Source organism: Bos javanicus, chromosome 28 (genome assembly GCF_032452875.1).
Source record: "Bos javanicus breed banteng chromosome 28, ARS-OSU_banteng_1.0, whole genome shotgun sequence".
In the NCBI taxonomy this organism is placed as follows: Eukaryota; Metazoa; Chordata; class Mammalia; order Artiodactyla; family Bovidae; genus Bos; species Bos javanicus.
Genome location: NC_083895.1, coordinates 42,102,512 through 42,126,206, shown reverse-complemented (window position 1 = coordinate 42,126,206; position 23,695 = coordinate 42,102,512). Strand labels below are relative to the sequence as shown.

At 41.0% G+C, this 23,695-nt stretch overlaps 1 protein-coding gene and 1 long non-coding RNA gene across 6 annotated transcripts in view; one reads left to right on the top strand and one right to left on the bottom strand.

Annotated features, from left to right (window-relative positions):
• GRID1 (glutamate ionotropic receptor delta type subunit 1) overlaps positions 1-23,695 on the top strand; it is a 692,098-nt gene that overhangs the window by 477,810 nt on the left and 190,593 nt on the right. The gene's annotated exons all lie outside the window — the stretch shown is intronic.
• On the bottom strand, positions 66-838 carry LOC133240537 (uncharacterized). The gene is made up of 2 exons (XR_009734253.1): positions 751-838; positions 66-240 (listed from the first exon to the last, which is right to left on the bottom strand). It is a non-coding gene; the product is annotated as an uncharacterized LOC133240537 (long non-coding RNA).

Below are 23,695 nucleotides of genomic sequence, written 5' to 3'. Positions count from 1 at the left end.
GGGTGAGAAGCAGGCAGTGCTGGCCCCCATTGGAGACAGAAGTGAGAGACAGGTGAGCCACAGAGTTCATGGTGGGCTTTGGCTTGTTTTGACTTGGTGCTGAGGTGAGTGGCAAGCCTGAGGACCCCTTTCAGTGATACATCGTCTCATCCTTCTCCACACGGGGGGTGCATTTTCAGGGCTGAGGTCTGGCAAGGTGGCCTTTACCCAGAGTTGGAACTTCCAAGTTGAAAGGGAGGCCTGTGAAATCAAGATTCTAACAAGAAGTTGGGGCCAAGAGGTCAGTGTGACAAGCTGGGGTTGGGGGTGGGGGGTGGAACAGTTATCCAGCAAGGGACCTCAGATGAGGTCCTTATGAGCCAGTGTGGGGCCAATGGTGGGGGTGCAGGGAAGGGCAGTTGCTGGCTGTTCAGTGATGCTCTCCCAGAAATGGCCTGCACAGGAGGACCACTCGTTGGCTTGTTGGAGCCAGAGATGGGAGCACCCATGATGTAAAGGGGTCACAGGGCTCAGTATAATCAGGAAAGCATAAGCTGATTGGTATAGACTCAGGCAGAGGCTCCTGCAATCACACACACACACACACACACGTTTCTATACATTTGAGAGGAAGACATATCTACTAATGACAGTCTCCTGGAGATGAAGGGCATGGTGAACTCTCAATACATGGGGTAAACCTCTGACAGAGAGCCCTCTAGCCTGGCCTCCAGCACGACTGGGGGCAACAGCGGGGCAGGAAGGGCTTACATGATGCTGGAGTCCTGAGAATCTGGGAAGGCATTCTCTAGTTGTCTCCTTGAGGACTCCATGGAAGGACACATCTGTGGAGTCATGGACAGTGTGAGAGCTAGAAAGCACGATGGGAACCCTCATCAGTTAGAATGTGGGGAGAAGGACTGGCTTGCTAGGGAGAAGCTGGGATGGCTGGGTGTCCATGTGAGATGTGCAGATGGGGGACTTTCAGCCCATTCAGTAGAAAGTAGAGTCATGAGTTGGTCAAATAATAGGAAGTTCAATAAGTGATTGTGAGGCAATGGTGACGATGACATGGGGGAGCTCAGAGGATTGTTTGTGCCATCAGAGAGGGGGCTGGTGACTGCGGTGTGAAGCCTTGGAAAGACAGAGTGTGGCCTGCACTGTCCAAGATGACCTGCGATGTCTGTTAGGGTTGCCCCGAGCCATGAGACTTGGTGGGTGGGAGCCTGGGGATGGATGGTCAGGGTTGGTCTGGATATTCATAGATAGCCACAACAGAAACTGGCTTGTGCTAGGACTCCCACCTGGCAAGGGGAAGCCAGGACCAGGGAGCCCTTTCAGTTACTCTGGTGTGAAAGGAGTTGCCTGCCTTGGTGACATTCATTTTTGCCATGGTCCTTGCCTTCATCCCCAGGTGTCCCTCTGAGCTCCTAGATAACCAGGCCCTGCCTGCTGGCTTCTTTGCTGGCCCCCATCCCCTTTTGGAGGGGCTTCCCAGATGGTGGTAGTGGTAAAGAACCCATCTGCCTAATGCAGGATACGTAAGAGACGCAGGTTCAATCCCTGGGTTGGGAAGATCCCCTGGCAGAGGGCATGGTAACCTATTCCAGTGTTCTTGCCTGTAGAGTCCCAAGGACAGAGGAGCCTGGTGAGCTACAATCTATGGTGCCGCTAAGAGTCAGGCACGACTAAAGAGGCTTAGTATGCATCCCTTTTCTTTTAGCTCAGCTCTAACCCCAAGATCCCACCACTGGGTGGGAATGTTAGGAGTAGGGCTCCCTGCCTCGACTTAGGCAGCTGACTGGGGTCATGCTGGCCACTCCAGGTGTCTGAGAGAGGGAGAGATACTGTGTCTTCCACTTCCCATTTCAGGTGTCGGGGCCTTCCGTGTTGCCATGGCAACGCTCCTCCAATACCCTGAAGCCAATGGGAGCTGGAATCTCTCGGTATGAGGAGCTGCGGAGCAGGAGGTCTGAATGTGATTGAGTTGGAAGGGAAGCTGATTTTCAAGTGGGCTTTATTTTTAAATGTATCCTTTTGTCATTTTAAAATCTGCCCTTAATAACTGCATATCCTCGTTGTTATCTGTCTGCCTGGCAGCTTATCTCTGTTAAGGAGAAGTTATCTGGGAAGCAGGGAATGGGATTTACCATAGCAAATGTTTGTTATTTAGGCCCAGGGTGCCTTAAAGCAAGGTCTGGGAGGTTTCAGGAGGAAGCGAGGAGGAAGCATGGGGACGAGTGGCACACGTCTAGGATAGCATTTAAAGGCAAGGCTGGGTGTCGTTCCTGGTGGGAGGTGGGGCTGGGAGGGATAGGCCTGGGAAAGTGGGGCAACCTGAAAATAAAGTTTAGGGTGGGCAGCAGGTGAGAGGGGAAGGGTTCAGAGACACACAAAGGCAGTACAGAGATGAGTGATCCTGATCGCAGAGGAGGTCCCCTCAACTGTATCTCTGTGGCCAGTAAGAGTGGATAGAGGACTGATGACCGGATGTGCTTATGGTGGGGAAGGGTCAGGGTTCCCTGAAAAGATATTATATATCTTAATATATGAATATATCACATCTTAGTATATGAATATATCATATATCCATCTATCTATTGAAAAACAACAGCAGTAAACACACACACACACACACACACACACAAACCAAGTCGTTTCTTTAAGATTTAAATCAAGAGGAACTGTTTAAATTAAGGAGCAAATGCATGTTTTCTTAAAGTAAATACCCTGCAGGGAACTCTCGGGAAGGGTGAGTCACCCAGACGTTTTAGATTAAGAGGCATCAAGAGACTGTACCTTACTTAGCCCGTTCAGAAGATGGAAGGAGTGGGTGATCGCCTTTCACGGCAGGGTGCCGGACAAATACTAATTAAATTATCTCATCCAGGAAGTGCGTTCTTGTTGAAGGAGTACGGTATGGCAAAATCAAAGGTCTATGTCACCCGCTTGCTGTGTAACTGCAGACAAAACATTAATTATCTTTGTGTTCTGCTTGGAGCTGTCTGGCATGGGTGATTACCAGGCAACCAGGCCAGGGCCAGGCTTTGTTGGAAAGTCACATCTAGCTCCCACAGGACTTGGCTTGACATTTGTCCTGGGGGTTGATGCTTGTTCCTACTGGAGCCTTACAAATATCTAGTTGGCTTTCTTTGTTCAGATGGAAATCTCCAAAGGAGGGTCCCCTGGAGCTGTCCATGCAAATGTCCTCAGCTCCTGACGGGAGCTGGGATGGGATTAGTGAAGACCACCTGTAGGAAAGTTTTCAAAGGTGGGGACAGGGAAAGCTGTTTAAAGCACAGGACAGAGGGAGCCTAGGAGGGACCACTGAGCACCTACTGTGGACAAAGACGCATCACACATGTGTTGTCTCCCTGAATTGGGGGCCTTTGTGACACTCCTGGCTCTGCTTCTCCTGAGCTTTGCAGCCACTTCCTTTTTTTGAACTTTCATTTTCTCAGATGAAAGGTACAGACAATAGGAACCTCCTGGGTGAATAGAGGGGTCAGTCCATGTAATGACCCTGATGCAGCACGTGGCAGTGAGAACTCTACATCAGCTTCAGGTGACTGGAATTTTAGACCTTCTCTGAGTATTCTATCCCGGATCCCACAAGAGCAGAGAGGCACAGAGAGGCCTGGCTTTCTGCCTGGAAGTACCCTGTATGGCAGCTCCTCTCTACTCCTGTGTACCAAAGCCTGAGGCCAGAGACAGTGCTCTGCATGGTGAGCAGTGCTCAGCTCCTCTTCCATGTCTGGGGAGAGATATCCACTTCTTATAAAGACCAAGAACTGAGAGGGAGCTGGGGGCTTTAGCTCTGATGAGATTTTGTTTTCAGGACCGTTTTGATGTAGCGAATGGAAGAAGGAAAACTTCTTCTCCAGAAGCATGGCTTGCTTGGAGTGTAACATGAGCTACAGCTTAGCAGAAACATTTTGTTCGTGGGGTGATTGCTGAGGATATCTGCCCTTCTCTGTCCTGAAGATTCTGTTGTGGGGAAATCATTCCGTTCCACTAATATGGGTCCCTGGTACAGTGAAAACTCTGGGAAAACTGCCAGCTTCCCGAAGGCCCTTTGAACCTCATTTCCCATGGGCACCATCCACCTAATTCACTAGCTCAGTGGAGGTTAGCCTGTCTCCTTGGGCAGGAGGGTGGGGAAGTGGGCGGAAAGCATCTGGAAAGACTGTGGGTTTGCTTTATGCATTGACATTCCAGGACAAAGGACACCCTGGTGTGATGAGAGAGAGAAAAGGGCTTTTTTTTTTTTTTTTTTTAAACTGCTTTCCATAGAGTAGAATTGAGTTAAAACCAAGAGACTAAGAAAGAATTTTTAGCTCAGTGGTTTTCCTGCTTTTCTCTAGTCCTAGAAAATCTGTTGCAGCAGTATCTTACTGCAACCCGAATATATTAGACAGTTGTGGAAGCAGACATGCAGTGGTTTGGAGTTCAGCTTCACATTAACAGTCTCTCTGGTCCCCAGCCTCTCCATGGTGTTCTGTGCAGCTCTGCTTGAGAAACTGAGGCCCAGAGCCTGGAAAAACTCAGTTAGGTGGTATCAACAAGCAGGTGGCTGTGCTGGGGCTGGAAGGCAAATTTCCTGGGGTGGGGGTTGGGAGATACGTGGCAAAAGCCTGGACCATCGTTTCTGGCCTTGGGATAATATATTTATGTGACTCCCCCACTCCCCCGAGCCCACTGTCCACTTCCTCCTCCTACTTCTGACCGCCTGCCCTCCTCCCAGCCAGCACTAGGGTCTCATAGTCCCTTCCCATTGATCTAGAGGCTGCTGACATGAAGTTCCACCAATGCCCTTGGCTTAGCTTCCCTGTTCCAGCAACTATCCAGGGAGATGGGAGGGCTTCATTTTCCTTTACTAGTTTAAGGCATTTTTCTGTCTTCTCTGTCAATTTTGATTCTTCATAAAAGCTGGCTTTGGACAGGAATCAAATGCCTCTCTTGATGTCGTGTCCCCGGGAGGGCCTTGTGGCTGCTGATAATTCACAAAGTAGTAATTGCTCATCGTGTAGTGATTGTCACACCGTAGGACCCCAGCCCTCCCTGGGCTTGGAAGTGCGTCATTAACATTCTTAGCCAGGTCTGCGCGGTGTGGCAGTGTCCCACAGTCTCAGGGTTCAGGAGTTCTAAGCAGCGAGGCCAGGTGGAAAAGGCAGCAGCCAGCAGACAGGAGCGTCCTGGTAATGAAGCAGGAGCTGCCTCTTAGAGCCCAGGTGGGATCCTTTACCCAGTGGCTCCTGAAGCCATGCAGTGGGTTCAGTAATGGGGAAGGGGTGGTGGGTGGAGGTGGGGCTGGGAGGATCCAGCTTGAGAATTGTTCAGTGTCTATTAAGCTGTTCAGATAGAGAGTCCGACTGTGCACAGTGAGTTACAGAAGAGGAATAAGCTTCACCCTCCTCTTGGATTAGCATTCTTGCAGCGTGTTTCCCAAGTAAAATGTCAACCGTTCCAAACCCTTGTGCAGAACCACCTTTGATGGAGCTGAGAACCGAAACAAGCGCTGCGGCTGCTTCTGAGTAAAGGGAAAGATACAATTAAACATTTCATTTTAAGTGACATCACTTTGTTTTGCAGATATAGCATCGATACATGCTCATTTAGGGTAGAATGTTTAGAAAATACAGATAAATGAAAAGAGGAATATAAAAGTCAGCTATAATCTCTGAACCAAGAAATACTGTTAGCATTTCTGGTGCATTTTCCTTGTTTTTTTTTTTTCTCTTTTTTCCATCACCCTGTACATAGAGATAGAGATAGTAATATATATATTTATCAAATGGTTATTTATTGCACATAAATTTTATATCCTGACTTCTTCACTTAATGCTGTCTTGGGAATATTTTCTCACTTCTTTATTCTTTACAACGATGATTTTTAATGGAAACACATTACTCAACTTACAGGGAGCCGTCATTAATTTTATCTTCCCATATGATGAATCTTTAGGCATTTTCACCATATTCTTGTAGAATAGTGTTGTGACAAATATCCAAAATACATATACTTTTATTATAGCTATATTTCTTTAAATTTTTTTAGTAAGTAGAAGTTGAGCGAAGGATAATAATTTTAGGTTCTTGATGTTCTTGATACATATTTTAAAATTGATTATAGAAAGATTTAATAATTTAGACAAGCATCAGTAATATATGGAAGTCTCTGTTATATCCTATACTCAAAAATTGAATGATATATTAAAACATGCTTGCTAATTTGGTAACATTATGAAAAAATAATGTTACTACATTTGCATTTTAAGAGATTGTACATTAAAATGTAATCATTGGTCATATACATTTCATATTTTATAAGTTATACCTCAGGTCCTTTGCTTTTTTAATATCAAAATGAGATTTTTCTTGTTAACTCATATAACCTTTCTTTCATATGAGAATTGACAATTATTTATGTCAAAATTTTGTTCCCATATATTGTTTGCTTTTGAGTTAAGAGAATATTTTCACATAGGGACATTTAAAAATGTATGTGCTTGTATTTTTTAAGAAAGCCATACCCAGTTTGCAAAGTAGATACTATTAACCCATACTTTCTTCTACTATTTTTATGGTTCAGTTTTATTTCAGTGGAGTCTGCCGCATGGGATTGATTTGGGATAAATTATAGTGTTATGGTTCATCATACATTTTACATTTTTACATTTTTTAGTACTGGCTCCTTCTATCACTTATTCAGTAATCCTTTCTTTCCCCACAGACTAGGACATCATATTTATCCTATGCTTTACTAAATTTTACATGTTTCCTCAGTGGTTTTTTAAAAAAAATTCTTAGTCTCTTTTCTCTCTCTCTCTCTCTTTTTTCCTCTGCATAAATGTAATTCATCTTTGTATATTATTAGAATGTACTTGTCTGAAAGTAACAATGCTCACCTTGAGTGGATTAAACAGTAAGGGAGACATTATCTCACATGAAAAGAGGACCGGAGCTCCAGGGTTGGCCACTTCAGACATTCAGTGCCAAGATCAAAGGCTCTGGTCGTTTTCATCTTTCTCCTTGGCTGTCCACAGGGCAGAGTCTGAGCTTCCCTCATAGTTTTAGGATGGCCGTGGCAATTCCAACTTCCATGCCCAGAAAGACAGCTACACAGGGAAGAAGAGGGTATTCTCTTCTTTGTGTCTCCATTTTATAAATGAGAAGAGCTTTCCCAGCAGTTGGCCTTGGCTTCCTAATTCTTATAATGGTTCTTTTGCTTTTTTGTTGCTGCGCTTGAAGTTTTCCACCTAGATGCGAATGTGACCTTGGCCAGTAATTCCTCTCTCAGTTGCTTGTATTTAACCTGTATTAGGATGTACTCTCTTCATGACATAGATAAGAAATTGTTCATTCTTTTGCCCTTGTATGGACAGAGCTCTTGAAAGTTGGAAAAAAATTAAAATTATCTGAGCTGGGTGTTGATGTTGGAGCTATTACTTTGATATCTTGAAACATTTCTTTTCTGCTTTCTGTATTTCCTTTAGTCATTTTTAGTAACCTGTTTTATAGAAAATCTTATAAAACACTGGCATTTTCAAATGTTTCATTAAAGCTTGATATAGTATTTGCAAATAACTTAAAAATATCTACCTGTTGAAATATATTTCTTTTCGTTGATTCAGTTGTGTTTTTGTGCTGCTGCTTTTATTTTTTAATTAGACTAGATGGAATTTTTTTTACTGATTGCTTCAAAGAACTGGTTCTAATTTGTTTAATCAATTTTGTTGCATTTTATGTTACTCTAATTAACTTGTTTGTTTTTCCTTCTTGTCTCCCTACTGCCTACTCTTCATTTTCATTGTTAATTTTTAAACTTATTATGTGAGGTATTAGATAATTTATTTATATTCTTTCCAGTTTTGGAATGTTCTCTATTTATTTGAATATAGTTTTGACGGAATCCTAGTGGTTTTTCTCATGTAAACTGAGGTGTAACACTCGTACAGAAAAATGCCTAAATCATGAGTAAATCACAGTGAATTTTTAGAACACACCCATGCAATCAACACCTATAACAAGAAACAGAACATCACCAGTGCCCCCAGAGGGTTCCCTTGTGCCCCGTTCTGGTCATTACACTCAGCGGTGGAAACATCGACATCCAACACCCTTCAGTTCAGTTCAGTTCAGTTCAGTTCAATCGCTCAGTCGTGTCCGACTCTTTGTAACCCCATGAATCGCAGCACGCCAGGCCTCCCTGTCCATCACCAACTCCCGGAGTTCACTCAGACTCACGTCCATCAAGTCAGTGATGCCATCCAGCCATCTCATCCTCTGTCGTCCTCTTCTCCTCCTGCCCCCAATCCCTCCCAGCATCAGTCTTTTCCAATGAGTCAACTCTTTGCATGAGGTGGCCAGAGTACTGGAGTTTCAGCTTTAGCATCATTCCTTCCAAAGAAATCCCAGGGCTGATCTCCTTCAGAATGGACTGGTTGGATCTCCTTGCAGTCCAAGGGACTCTCAAGAGTCTTCCCCAACACCACAGTTCAAAAGCATCAATTCTTTGGCACTCAGCTTTCTTCACAGTCCAACTCTCACATCCATACAAGACCACTGGAAAAACCATAGCCTTGACTAGACGAACCTTTGTTGGCAAAGTAATATCTCTGCTTTTCAATATGCTATCTAGATTGGTCATAACTTTTCTTCCAAAGAATAAGCGTCTTTTCATTTCATGGCTGCAGTCACCATCTGCAGTGATTTTGGAGCCCCCAAAAATAAAGTCTGACACTGTTTCCACTGTTTCCGTTTCCCATGAAGTGATGGGACCAGATGCCATGATCTTCATTTTCTGAATGTTGAGCTTTAAGCCAACTTTTTCAGTCTCCACTTTCACTCTCTGACCTCTTTTATAACTGCCTTCTTTTGCGCACCATCACACTGTGAGATTTACTACTACTATTGTACATAGTTTTAGTTCGTTCATTCTATTGTGTTGCCTGCCACTGAAAAGATAGTTTATTACAATTCCCAAGAGGAGGAGGCACAGCATACCATTCAGGGCCACATGGGGAAGCACCAGGCTGAGTCAGGAGGCAGAAGGAGGAGGGGAAATGTGAACTTGAGCCTTTATTGTGGTTTGTGTAGGAAGGGATCGGCAAAGCAAGGTAAGCGGGCTTAGAATTGGCTAGCTTGAATAATTTCAGCAGGCTCCAGGGTGTGGGGCTTGCTCCTAGTTGTCAAATATCTTGTCCTAGGATGATTAGGGCAGGGGGATAGTAGCTGAGAGTGTAAGAGGTCCACAGAGGAGGTGGTTGGGAGATGTGGGCTCTGGACTGGTTAATTTGCATTTAAAAGCACGCGTGCAGGACAGTCATTTACTGTTACAGAAATTGGCTAGCCCTGGCAGGGACTCTCTCTCCAGGGGTAGCAGGGCCCAGCTATCAAAGCACCAGAAACATAGAAAATAAAAGATATGATTAATATATATTGACATATCATATTCCTTTCGTGAATATCTCACTCTTTGTTTATTCTATTATGGAGTACACTTGAGTTGTTTCCAGATTTTGTCTATTTCCTGTAATACTGCTGTGGGCTTCCCAGGTGGCACTAATGTGGGAGATATGAGAGAGAGATGAAGGTTCAATTCTTGGTTTGGGAAGATCCCCCTGGAGAAGGAAATGGCTACCCAGTCCAGTATTCTTGAGTGGATAATTCCACGGACAGAGGAACCTGGTGGGCTATATAGTCCATGGGGTTGTAAGTAGTCAGACATGACTGACGTGCCTTAGAATGCAACAATTCTGCTATAAACCCTCTTAGATTCATCCTTTGGGGGAACACATGTCTGTCTTTTTGTTGTGTGTGTACCTCAGAGTGGAATTACTAGGTCAGCGGATGTGTGTGATTAGTAAATTCTGCTAAACTTTTCTAAAGTGTTGGTGCCACTTTGTGCTCCTGTCAGTGGTTCCTAAGAGTCCCGGTTACTGCTTCACCAACCCTCAGTGGACTAATGTGGATTGTCACTCGGGTACACGTGAGCCATTCTTGGGGAGTGGGTAATGGTTTCTCAGTGTGGTAATTTTATTTCCATAATTATTAAGAACGCGGATCGCCTTTTCATGTTTATTGATCATTTGGATGTTTCCACTGTGAGGTGTCTGTTTGTCTTTCATGCATTTTTTGACTTGGTTTTCAGCCTTTTCTCAGTGATTTGTAGGAGAACCAAATATGTGTCATTTATAAATCTATGCATTGAGGTCTCTCCTACTCTGTGGCTTGCCTTTTTGATGCCCTTAATGATGTCTCTTGATGAACAGAAATTTTTAATTTTAATGTAGTTTTTACCCAATTTAGCTTTCTATTTGGTTATTACATGTGGTGTGTTATTGAAGAAATGTTTACCTAAGAATATGAAGATATTATCCTATATTTTATTCTAAATGTATTCTGGTTCTGCAGTTCATATTCACACCTGCATTACATCTGGAATTGATATTTGCCTGTGGTGTGCGTTTGGAGGCAAGGTATATAAAACACAAGTGAACCAACCAAACAGCCCATTAACCCAATACCATTTATTAAAAAAAAAGAACTGTTTTGTTACTGGTTTGCCATACTACTTTTCTCATAAGTCTGGCCACTGTATATTGTAGATATGTTTTTGGACCGCTTCTTTTCCATTCCATTTAGCTATTTATCTCTGTGTGCACCAATATTACGTCATTGTAATGATCATAGTTTTATAATAGCTCTTGAATTCTGGTAGTGTAAGTTCTCTAGCTCTTTCTCTCTCTTTTTTTTTTTTTTCAAGACAGATTTGGTTGTTTTGGGCCCTTTTCACTTTTTTATAAATTTAGTATTTCAATTGAAATTGCATGGACCCTAGATCAACTTAGGGAGAATTAACATCTTACCAATATTGAGTAATCTAACTCATGGACATGGTATCCCCTGAATTTATTTAGGTCTCTGATTTCTCTCAACACAGTTTTGTAGCTGTTGCTATAGAGATCATGAGTGACTTTTGTTTGATTTTTGCCCTCAGATATCAACATTTACAGTAATCTTATACATGGTGTATAAGTGTAAGTAAGTAAGTGTTAGTCACTCAGTCGTGCCCAACTCTTTGCGACTCCATGGACTGCAGCCCACCAGGCTCCTCTCTGTCCATGAGATTTTCCAGGCAAGGATACTGAAGTGGGTTGCTATTTCCTTCTCCAGGGGATCTTCCCAATCCAGGGATAGAACCCAGGTCTCCTGCACTGCAGCCAGATTCTTTACCGACTGAGCTACCAGGGAATATATTTAGATTTATTTTTCTACTTGTTATTGTGCATATATAGAAATATAGTTGATATTTATACGAAACTTGTCTCTAGTGAACTCTAGTCATTGATTTATTCTAATAGTTTACCTGAAGATTCTTTAAGATTTTTCTATAAACACTATCATATCATCTATGAAAAATGATAGCTTTTTTTCTTCTTAAATTTTTATGTATCTTATTCCTTTCTCTTTTACTTATTGTACTACTTAGGGTCATTAATTCAAGTTGATTAGACGTAATGATAGTGGGTATACTTATCTGGTTCTTAATCTCAGAGGATAACTTTTTATAATGCATCATTTTGTTTACCACATATTTTTGTGTTCATTTTTCAGGTTGAGAAAATCCCCTTGAATTCTAGCTTCCTAACAGCTTTGTGAAAGGGGGTATTAGTCAAAAGCATTTTTACATTTAGTGAAAGTCTCTTTTACATCTATTGAGATAATTATATTTTTACTATTTCCTGTTAATGCAGTAAATTCCATTGATTTACTTTTTCCTTTTAATGGTGGCTTGTTAATTCTCTTTTTTTGCATAAGTACTAGACCTTCATGTTTGAATATTTTTATTTCATAATATGCTCCAGTATTTGGAAAGATTGATACCTCATAATTTCTCCTTTTCATAATGTTCTTTTTCTAAGTTAAACTTTTATTTTGGGATTAATGTAGATTCACATTCGGTTGTAATAAATAATGCAGAGAGATCCTGAGATCAAATATACCTTTTATGTTTCTTTCAATAGTAGACATTGATATAGTACATGAATCTAATTTACTTTCAGATTTCCTCAGTGCATCTGTGTGCGTGCGTGTGTGCGTGTGTGTGCGTGTGTGTGTGCGTGCACATGTGCGTGTGCGCGTGCATGTGTGTGTGCATGTGTGTGTGTGTGTTTGCTCTGGGTATTACAGTATACACATGTGACGTTAGTCCACTGGTCAACATTTTACCACTTTGAGTGACATATGGAAATCTTGCTTTCATTTGACTTTATTTTCTTCACCTTTAAATATAATTGTCTTGAGTGTCAGATAGTATTATATTTTCTGTTTCAATCATCAAATTTGACATATAAAAACTTATGTGGAGGTCAGTCTATTGTATATACTCATATTTGTGCTCTTTCTGTTGTTCTTATTTCTGATGCTTCATTTAGATCTATTTTATAATTTTTTCTTTGCTGAGATTTTCTGTTTTTTCACTCATTTTAAGAGATTTTGTAATTTCTTGTTGAAGCATTTTTATAATGAAATTTAAAATCTTCATCAGACAATTCTAACGTCTGATTACCTTGGTCTTAGCATCAGTTGATTGTCTTCCTTTAAATCTGAGTTGTGATTTTCCTGGTCCTTGATAGGATAAGTACTTTTTTTATTACATCATGGTAATTATCTTAGGGGACTGTGTTCTATTTAAGTCTTTTATTTTAGTAGGGATTTACCCTGTTTAGTTTAAGCATGCATGTCTGGCCTGTTTTTGTCTGCTGTGCTTACAGTGACTACTTAATTTTAAGCTGTGTGTGTGTGCTCAGTCATGTCTGACTTTTTGTGATCCCATGGACTATAGCCCGCCAGGCTCCTCTGTCCAAGGAGTTCTCCAGGCAAGAATACTGGAGTGTGGGTTGCCATTTCCTATTCCATCTTCCTGACCCAGGGATCAAACCCACATTTCTTGCATCTCCTGCATTGGCAGGCAGATTCTTTACCACTGCTCCACCTGGGAGTTGGTGCTACTGTGGGCTGCTGATTTGATCTGCTTGGTTTACCTGGTGCCATTGGGCTCCTATTGCTCCCTCTTCATGCTTCCTGGGGAAGGTGAAGGGCTTTCTCCAGGATGGATCCCACCTGGTACTTCTTTGTGAGGAAAAGAATCTCTGGCCTGTGAAGATGAGGAGCACTTCCCAGGCTGGGCACCTGAGGCCAGACCACTCTTCTGGGGAATGGAGAGCACTTCCCTGGTGGAGCCCAGGCTGTGGCAGGATGCACCTTGCTAAGGCTACCCGTGGCTCTTAGTGATGGAGGGCATTCTCAGGCCTCTGGGGAAAAAGAGGTTTCATGGACTGAACACTTGCTGTGGTGGAATCTCCCTCATCGGTCCTGCCTACCTGCCTCAGTGTCTCTTTGTAAGGGAACAGAGTTGTGCCACAGCGATAAAAGGAATGCCTCGGCTGTATGAGTATAGTGAGACCCCTTTCCCTGTGCTGCCCAGCTGCCTGATACATTTTGGTGGGCCAGGAGAGGCTCAGGCTGGTATGGAAGGGGGATAGTTTCCAGATTGGGTCCTTTGTTGCCAGGTGGGTTCTTGATGGATCTCCCTTACCATGGGTGGCTCCTGGCTGGTTGGGTGAAGAATGAGCCTAGTGGACCGCCTTCTTGCTGGATCGTAGTTCCCAGGTCTAGGCTACACTTTCTTTTCTTGGTTGAGGACCATAGGGTGTTCTGTCACTGCTGTTCCTCCAGTTCGTTAGCTACTTTGCCCCTTTCAGATTTATCTTTTGGTGGCCTGTGGCATTATTTGCAGGCTGTATAGCTGTACCAGGATTTCCCAGGTGGCGCCAGTGGTAATGAGCCTGCCTACCAATGCAGGAGACCTAAGAGACGCAGGTTTGATCCCTGGGTTAGGAAAATTCCCTGCAGGAGGGTAGGGAACCCACTCCAGTATTCTTGCCTGGAGCCTGGTGAGTTATGGTCCATAGGGTTGCAAAAGGTCAGACACAACTGAAGCGAATTAGCACTCATGCCTAGTTGTACTTAGGGAGGAGCAGGGAGAACTGAGTCGACGCCATCTCATTCAAAAACTTTCACATTCATTGATTTTTGAAAGTTGAGCAATTTTTCATTGTTCAAATAAGCCCTGCTGCTGCTGCTGCTGCTGTTGCTAAGTCGCTTCAGTCGTGTCCGACTCTGTGCGACCCCATAGACAGCAGCCCACCAGTCTTCCCCATCCCTGGGATTCTCCAGGCAAGAACACTGGAGTGGGTTGCCATTTCCTTCTCCAACGCATGAAAGTAAAAAGTGAAAGTAAAGTCGCTCAGTTGTGTCCGACTTTTCGCAACCCCATGGACTGCAGCCCACCAGGCTCCTCCATCCATGGATTTTCCAGGCAAGAGTACTGGAGTGGGGTGCCATTGCCTTCTCCGCAAATAAGCCCTGCTATGTCATAATTCCTTATCCTTGTTATGTGTCACCACATTCAATCTGCTAATATTTTGTGATAATTTCTTTATGTTCTTTATGTTGTAATTATCCTATGTGGTAATGTCCTTGTTAGGTTTCAGTATCAAGATTTTTGAGGGTTGAGGTTCTTAAAATGAGATAGAAACTGTTCCCTTGTTTTTATTTCTGAAACAGTTTATAGCATGGGTGTAACTTCATTCTTAAACATTTGGGGGATTCCATTAGTGAAGCAAAGTAATGTTGATCACATGTGTGCATGCAATAGGATGTGTATTTAGGTTCTGTGTTATTTCTTGAGTCGGTTTTGATAAGTTGTGATTTGTAAGGAATCTCTCCACTTACATTATGGGAGATATGTTTAAGGGTCTGACTTATGTTGTCTCTCTTTGATGAGTCGTTCCTTCAGTTTATTATTATTATTATTATTTTTTGCTTTTATTGGAACTTGGTTGCTTTACAATGTCATGTTAGTTTCTGCTGTAAAGCAAAGTGCATCAGGTGCACATATACATACATCGCTTCTTTGACACCACAGAGCCTTGAGTAGAGCTCCCTGTCCTGCAATTAGGTTCTCATTAGTTATCTATTTTATAGTAGTGTAAGAATAGCTGCTTCTCTCACTCTTAAAATAGAATTCTTACACTGAGGATACAGCTTTCTGGGGTCTCAACTGAAAGTGATTGATATTCATCAAGATATAAAGTATAACATATCTCCAGCATTCTGAGACTCTGAAATTCCTTCTTATTTCTCTATGCTTCTAGCAAGTCCATCACATCCTTGTAGATTCTGTGCAAGGTGGATACATATCTTAGGAGTCATCCAAGAACATGCATGCAATTCTTACAGAGATATTTTGTCCTTTTTCAGTGTAGCTGTTCCTCTCTCTTAACATGCTTCACAAATTTATCTCACCGTGGTACCACAAACTGTTTCCTCCACCTACTGAGCCTGCTAATCTGTGATTTTGTTTGATATCCATGTAAAATGGATTGAAAAATGTCTTCAGGCAAGACGATCTAGCGTGACTGTTGGGTTCCTCTCATGTTTTTTTCATGATCTCAAATGTAGTCTTATACTGGTTGATATAGAAAGGCCTGAAAACAGTTATTTTATACATTTTAATAGATTGTTTAGTTATTTGATCATGGGAAGTTCCACTGTGTGGATCACAACAAACTGTGGAAAATTCTTAAAGAGGTCTGGAATACCAGACCACCATACCTACCTCCTGAGAAACCTGTTTGCAGGTCAAGAAGTAACAGAACCGAACATGGAATAATGGACTGGTTCCAAATTGGGAAAGGAGTACGTCGAGGATGTATATTGTCACCCTGCTTATTTAACTTACATGCAGAATGCCTGGCTGGATGAAGCACAAGTTGGAATCAAGATCGGCAGGAGAAATATCAATAACCTCAGATATGCAGGTGACACCACTTTTATGGCAGAAAGAGAAGAGGAACTAAAGAGCCTCTTGATGAAGGTGACAGAGGACAGTGACTAAGCTGGTTCAGAACTCAACATTCAAAAAAAGAAGATCATGGCGTCTGGTCCCATTCACTTCATGGCCAATAGATGGGGAAACAGTGGAAACAGTGGCAGACTTTATTTTCTTGGGCTCCAAAATCACTGCAGATGGTGACTGCAGCCATGAAATTAAAAGACACTTTCTCCTTGCAAGAAAAGCTATGACAAACCTAGATATCGTATTAAAAAGCAGGGACATTACTTGCTGACAAAGGTCTGTCTAGTCAAAACTGTGCTTTTTCCAGTAGTCATGCATGGATGTGAGAGTTGGACCATAAAGAAGGCTGAGTGCCAAAAAAGAACTGATGCTTTCAAACTGTGGTCTTGAGGAAGTCTCTTGAGAATGCCTTGGACTGCAAGGAGATCAAACCAGTCAATCTTAAAGAAAATCAATATTCATTTGAAGGATTGATGCTAAAGCTGAAGCTCCAATACTTTGGCCACCTGATGCAAAGAGCTGACTCATTGGAAAAGCCCCTGATGCTGAGAAAAATTGAGGGCCGGAGGAGAAGGGGACGACAGGGTGAGATGGTTGTATAGCATCACCGACTCAATGGACATGAGTTTGAGCAAACTCTGGGAGATGGCGGAGGACAGTGAAGCCTGATGTACTGCAGTCCATGGGGTCGAAAAGAGACGGACAGGATGGAGCAATTGAACAGCAACAATCACATATTCGTTTATGAGCCACTGTCTTCCTGTTTGAAGCAGTTTAGTTTAAATAGTTTTGAACTTTTAAATAAGGATACCATGTTGTAAATATTCTCCCGAGACTAAAATTTAAATTTAACTTTATGTTAATAAAGTTTGTTCTGTGTACTTAATGTTAAACGAGTTAATGTGTCGTGTTAAATTTGTTTAGGTAACCACCAGTCTATTTAAGGGATAGAATGTTTCCATGACCCCCCAAATTCTCTCATGTCCCTTGGAATTCAGTTCCCCCCTCGATTGTATACAAATGATGATCTGGTAGCTGTCGCTACAGATTTTGTGTGCATGTATTCAGTTGCTCAGTCATGTCCAGCTCTTTGCGGCCCCATGGACTGTAGCCCACCAAACTGCTCTGTCCATGGAATTTTCCATACAAGAATACTAGAATGGGGTGCCATTTCTTACTCCAGGGGATCTTCCTGACCCAAGGATTGAACCCTCATCTCTTGCATCTCCTGAATTGGCAGGTATATTTTTTGTCACTAGAGCTACCTGGGAAGCCCAAGTTTTATCTTCTCTGGAAAATATAAGTAAAATATACAGTCATTTTTTTACAATACTTTTTTACTTAGCCTAATGTTTTGAGGTTTTTTGTATATGAGTAGTTTCTGTCTATTGATGAATTGTATTCCATTATATGAATATAATTTTATGGACATTTATATTCTTGGATCGTGAATAAAGCTACTAAGTGCATTCATATACAATTCCTTATGTGGACTTATGCTTTCATTTCTCTTGAGTCAATATCTAGGGACATTGCTAGTGTGTGTCTAGCTTTATAAGAAATTGACAAACTGCTGTCCATATTGGCTGTGCCCTTTTGCAGTACCACCAGCATAGTATGAAAGTTCTAGTGCTCGACATTCTTGCTAGCTAACATTGGTATGTCTATTACAGTTTTGTCATTCTAGTGATATCTCTTTGTGATTTCAAATTTCTCTTCTACAATGACTAATGAATGATATTGAGCACCACTTTATATGCTCATTTGAACTTTTTATTATGTTCTTTTCTGAAATATCTATTCAAATATTTCCCCCCTTTTTCTCCTTTTATTGAGTTGCATGATTTTTAAAAAATATTTTAGATATTAATTAGTTGTTGAATATATGTATTATTAACATTTTCCCCCAGCTCATGGTTTGCCTTTTTATTTCCTTAATGTTGTCTTTAAAGGTTTTAAGCATTTGAATAATTTTAACCAATAGTTTAATGTTTAGTGGGATCTGAGTTACCAGTTTTACTTTATAGCCAATATCTTTTGTTTCTTATGTATCGTTGTTGTTCAGTCGCTCAGATGTGTCCGACTCTTTGTGACCCCATGGACTACAGCATGCCAGACCTCCCTGTCCTTTGCCATCTCCCAGAGTTTGCTCAAACTCATGTCCATTGAGTTCGTGATGCCATCCAACCATCTCATCGTCTTTAATCCCTCCTTCTTCCTGCCCTCAATCTTTCCCAGCATCAGAGTGTTTTCCAATGAATTGTTTGTTTGCATTAGGTGGCCAAAGTATTGGAGCTTCAGCTTCAGCACCAGTCCTGCCAGTGAATATTCAGGGTTGATTTTCTTTAGGATTGATGGGTTTGATTGATCTTCTTGCTCTCCAGAACTTTCAAGAGTCTTCTCCAGCACCACAGTTCGAAAGCATTTCCTCAGTGCTCAGCCTTCTCTATGGTCCAACTCTCACATCCATACATGACTGTTGGAAAAACTGTATCTTTGACGATATGGACCTTTGTTGACAAAGTGATGTCTTTGCTTTTTAATATGCTATCTAGGTTTGTCATAGCTTTCCTTCCAAGGAGTAAGGGTCTTTTAATTTCATAGCTGTAGTAACCATCTGCAGTGATTTTGGAGCCCAAGAAAGTAAAATATATCACCTGTTTCCACTTTTCCCCCCTTCCCTTTGCCATGAAGTGATGGGACTGAATGCTATGATCTTTGGTTTTTGAATGTTTGAATTTTAAGACAGTTTTTTTTCATTCTCCTCTTTCACTCTTATGAAGAGGCCCTTTAGGTCCTCTCCACTTTCTGCTGTGAGAGTGGTATCATCTGTATATTTGAGATTGTTGATATTCCTCCTGGCAATCTTGGTTCTAACTTTCTTAGATATATCTTTTTAATTTTGAAGTTATTTTTTAGTGCTTGTGCTACGGTGTATCATATATATCTTTAATTTATTATCTTTTACCTTCAAATAATATTATACCTGTTCACATATAGTGAAAGAACCTCACGATAGTATACTTTCAATTTCCACTATCCTACCTATACTTAGCTAGTATTGTCATTACTTTTATTTTTACTTATGTTTTTTAATATATTTGTTTTATTGAAGTATTGTTGACTTACAGTATTTCAGGTGCACAACAATGTGATTCAGTTATACAAATACACATATATTATTTTTGAAATTATTTTCTATCACAGGTATTGACAAGGTATTGACTTAGTTCCCTATGCTATACAGTAAACCTTTGTTGCTCGTTGTATATCTATTTTTTAATTAGAAATCTAGTATTCTACTATTCATACTAAGTCAAACAAGTGGAATCAAAATGTCACATTTTTTTTCTAGTTAGGTAAAAATTCATAAGTTTTCTAAAATATGTATATTATACATATTTATATATATGTATATGAAAGCTTTTCTACTACACTTGATAAAGGTTTGAGAAAGAACATCAAAAGAAAAAGAAGAGATGGAGAAATTAGAGAACATAAACTAAATGAAATGGGAGCACTGAATATAAAATAGGAAAAGTGAAATAAACTGGATAAAAGTGAAAGATCATCATACAGTCCAGCTGTTTTTAAACATGACTGCTCATTGTCTACTTATCCTGAGCTCTGGAGAAAATAAGCAATACCTAAGCATTTGTATTTTAAAAAAAATTTCAAGATAATTCTGATATGCATTCAGATTTTAAAACGTGATTACAGGTTTTTCTATTAGATTCTAGTTTTGGTGATATAGAGTCCTATTATTTTTCTGTTGACCAATCATGATACAATGGTATTGAGTAATAGTTACATAATCACAGCAGTAAAAGATGTTTATCAGTTTTCACAATCAATAGCCAGACCCCCCACACCCATCAAAAGATAATTACAGTCACAAGCATTAATGGGAACATGACTAAATTAACAATATAAAATAATTGCGTACAATTTGGGGAGCTCAAGCAGGGTGATATGGTAAGTGTAAGTGCATATGTTCTCATGTTTTCCTCCACAAGCCAGTCTATGTCTTTTGGGTGGTGCATTTAATCCATTTACATTTAAGGTAATGATATGCATGATATCCTATTACTGTTTTCTTAATTGTTTGGGGTTTATTTTTTCTAGGTCTTTTCCTTCTCTTGTGTTTCCTGTCTAGAGAAGTTCCTTTGGCATTTGTTGTAAAGCTGGTTTGGTGGTGCTGAATTCTCTTAACTTTTGCTTGTCTGGAAAGCTTTTGATTTCTCCATCAAATCTGAAGGAGTCTTGCTGGGTAGAATATTCTTGTCTGTAGGTTCTTCCCTTTCATCACTTTAAATATATCATGCCATGCCCTTCTGGCTTGTAGAGTTTCTATTGAGAAATCAGCTGATAGCCTGAGGGGAGGTCCCGTGTATGTTTTTCCCCTGTTGTTTTTAATATTTCATCTCTGCCTTTAATTTTTGTCAGTTTGATTGCTATGTGTCTCGATGTGTTCCTCCTTGGGTTTATCCTTCCTGGGACTCTCTGTGCTTCCTGGACTTGGTTGACTATTTCCTTTCCCATGTTTGGGAAGTTTTCAGCTATTATCTCTTCAAATATTTTCTCAGGTCTTTTCTCTCTCTCTTCTCGCTTCTCCTTGCTGCTGCTGCTGCTAAGTTGCTTCAGTTGTGTCCGACTCTGTACGACCCCAGAGATGGCAGCCCACCAGGCTCCCCCGTCCCTGGGATTCTCCAGGCAAGAACACTGGAGTGGGTTGCCATTTCCTTCTCCAATGCATGAAAGTGAAAAGTGAAAGTGAAGTCGCTCAGTCGTGTCTGACTCTTAGCGACCCCATGGACTGCAGCCTTCCAGGCTCCTCCGCCCATGGGATTTTCCAGGCAAGAGTACTGGAGTGGGTTGCCATTGCCTTCTCCACTCGCTTCTCCTTGGGACCCCTATAATGCAAATGTTGGTGCATTTAATATTGTCCCAGAGTTCTCTTAGGCTGACTTCATTTCTTTTCATTCTTTTTCTATGTTCTGTTCTGAGGCAGTGTTTTCCACCATTCTGTCCTCCCAGTCATTTACCCATTCTTCTGCTATTGATCCCTTCTAGTGTATTATTCATCTCTTTTTGTTTGTTCTTTAGTTCATCTAGGTCTTTGGTAAACATTTCTTGTATCTTCTCAATCCTTGCCTCCATTCTTTTCCCAAGATCCTTCACTGTCATTATTCTGAATTCTTTTTCTGGAAGGTTGCCTATCTCCACTTTATTTAGTTGTTTTTCTGGAATTTAACCTTGTCCCTTCATCTGTCTTCCCCTGTGGCTCAGCTGGTAAAGCATCTGCCTGCAGTGAAGGAGACCTGAATCTTCCCAAGCCTGATCCCTGGGTTGGGAAGATCCCCTGGAGAAGTGAAAGGCTACCCACTCCAGTATTCTGGCCTGGAGAATTCCATGGACTGTATAGTCCAAGTGGTCACAAAGAGTCTGACATGACTGAGCAGCTTTCACTTCATCTGGGACATAACTTTCTGCTTTTTCATCATGGTTAACTTTCTATAATATGGTTTTTGTTTTAGCCACTGTAAGATTTTGCTTCTTCTTGCTTCTTCTGTCTGCCCTCTGATGGATGAGGCTAAGAGGCTTGTGTAAGCTTCCTGATGGGAGGGACTGGCATAGGAAAAACTGTGTGGGCAGGGCCATGTTTAGTAAAGCTTTAATCCAATTATCTGCTGATGGGTGGGTTTGCACTCCCTCCCTGGTAGTTGTCTGGCCTGAGGAGACCCAGCCTGAGGTCTGTGGGCTCTATGGTAGGGTTAATGGTGAACTCCAAGAGGCTTTCTGCCAAGGGGGACCTTCCGGTGCCCCCATCCCAGTGGCGACTCTGCTGACCCACGCCTCGCTGGCGGCCCCCCACACTAGTATGTAGTTTGGCTCAGCCTCCTGTGGCGTCATTGCTCCTCTCCTCTGGGTCATTTTGCATGCAAAGTTTTGTTTGTGCCCTCCAAAACTGGAGTCTCTGTTAACCTCAGTCCTCTGAAAGGCCTATAATCAAATCTCGCTGGGCCTCAAGGCCAGATTCCCTGGGGATTCCCAGTCCCTTTGTCATATCACCAGACTGAGAAGCATGGTGTTGGGGTTCAGGACCTTCACAACAGTGCGAGAACGTCTTTGGTATTATTGTTCTCCAGTCTGTGGCAGGTATGGGATTTGATTTTACCAGGATTGTGCCCCTCCTGCCATCTCTCTGCAGCTTCTTCTTTATTTCTGGACGGGGGGTATCTTTTTTTGATGGGTTCCAGCATCCTCCTGTCGATGGGTGTTGCAATTTGGTGCTCTCACAGGAGGAGATGAGTGCACATTCTTTTACTGCACTGTCTTGAACCTGGGCCCTTTACTTAATGTTTTAAAAACACAGCTTATGGCTTGTAATTTTGTTTTACACATATTTTTAAAATGACAAACACTTAAAATCTATTCTATATACACAATTTTCTCCATGCTAATAAAGATCTGTTAGTTCCTCATTTCCATGTGATAATTTTTTCCAGTAGCCTGAAAACTTCCTTTAACATTTTCCCATGTGTATTTTCTATGTGTGTGTCTGTGAATGTGCTTTACTGTACTTTATTTTTTGAGAGATTTTATTTGGATTTTATTTGAGGGATTTTAATTTCATTTTTAAAGAGTTATTGACAAATTTATCTCATTTGTATTTATTCAACAGTACTTTTCCTAACGATTTATGGTGCTTCCTCATCTCCATAGCAAGTTTCCGTAGACACGTGTGGATCTGTTTCTGGGTTCTTTATTCTAACATGTTGGTCAGTTGACTGATCCCAGTACCAATACTAAACTACTATAATTTCTGCAGCTTAATAATAAATGTATAAAATATACTATCTTTTAAGTTGGGTCCTGTCTCCCAATTCTTCTTCAGAAATGCCTTAGCTATTCTTAGTTCTTTATTCTTCCAAGTTTGAGGGGAAATACTGATAGTATTTTGCTCAGCATTTCTCTGCTCATACAGATCAATTTGAGAAAATTAGTATCTTTACCCTTATGTGTGTCTTTTCTTCTTCATGAGTTAACTGTTCACTTTTTAAAGTTCTTTAATGACTTTCAGTAATTTTTGTAATTTTCTCAATATAGATCTTTCCCATATTTTGTTAGATTTATCTGCTATGTTATTATTTTAAGTGTTGTTCTTTAAAGATGTTTTTTCTAATCGTTTGGTACACAGACATACAGTTGACTTTATATTAAATAGATTTTTCAATCACTCAGTTTGCTAAATTCATCTCTTAGCTAAAGATTCTTCTCAAGATCATTTTTGTTTTATATACACATAAATCTAATCTGAAACAGTGATTCATTTTCTCTTTAAAATCTTTACGTCTTTTTCCCCCTTTTTTCATATTGTATACACTGGAACCTCTAGTATCATGTTGAATAGATTTGATAATGGTGATCATCCTTTCATCTTTCTGATTTTAAAGTAATTGCTTTACTATTTCCCCATTTAGGATTATGTTTATTAAGTGCACTTTGTAGATACCTTTTATCAGATTAAAAAACTTTCCTCCTATTCTGTTATATCATGATTTTCATTATGAATACATATTGAGTATAATGAAAAGCTTTTTCTGCCACTATGAGGTGAAGATGGATTTTCTCTATTAATGTATTTAATTTAGTTTAAATGCTGTTGTAACAGTTGTTTAGAATTTGTTTTCAATGTTTTTGCCTGAATATTTTACATCTATATTTATAAATGAAATGGTTCGGGAAAATCTCATGCTGCATGTATTTTTTGTTTTGTTTCGTTTC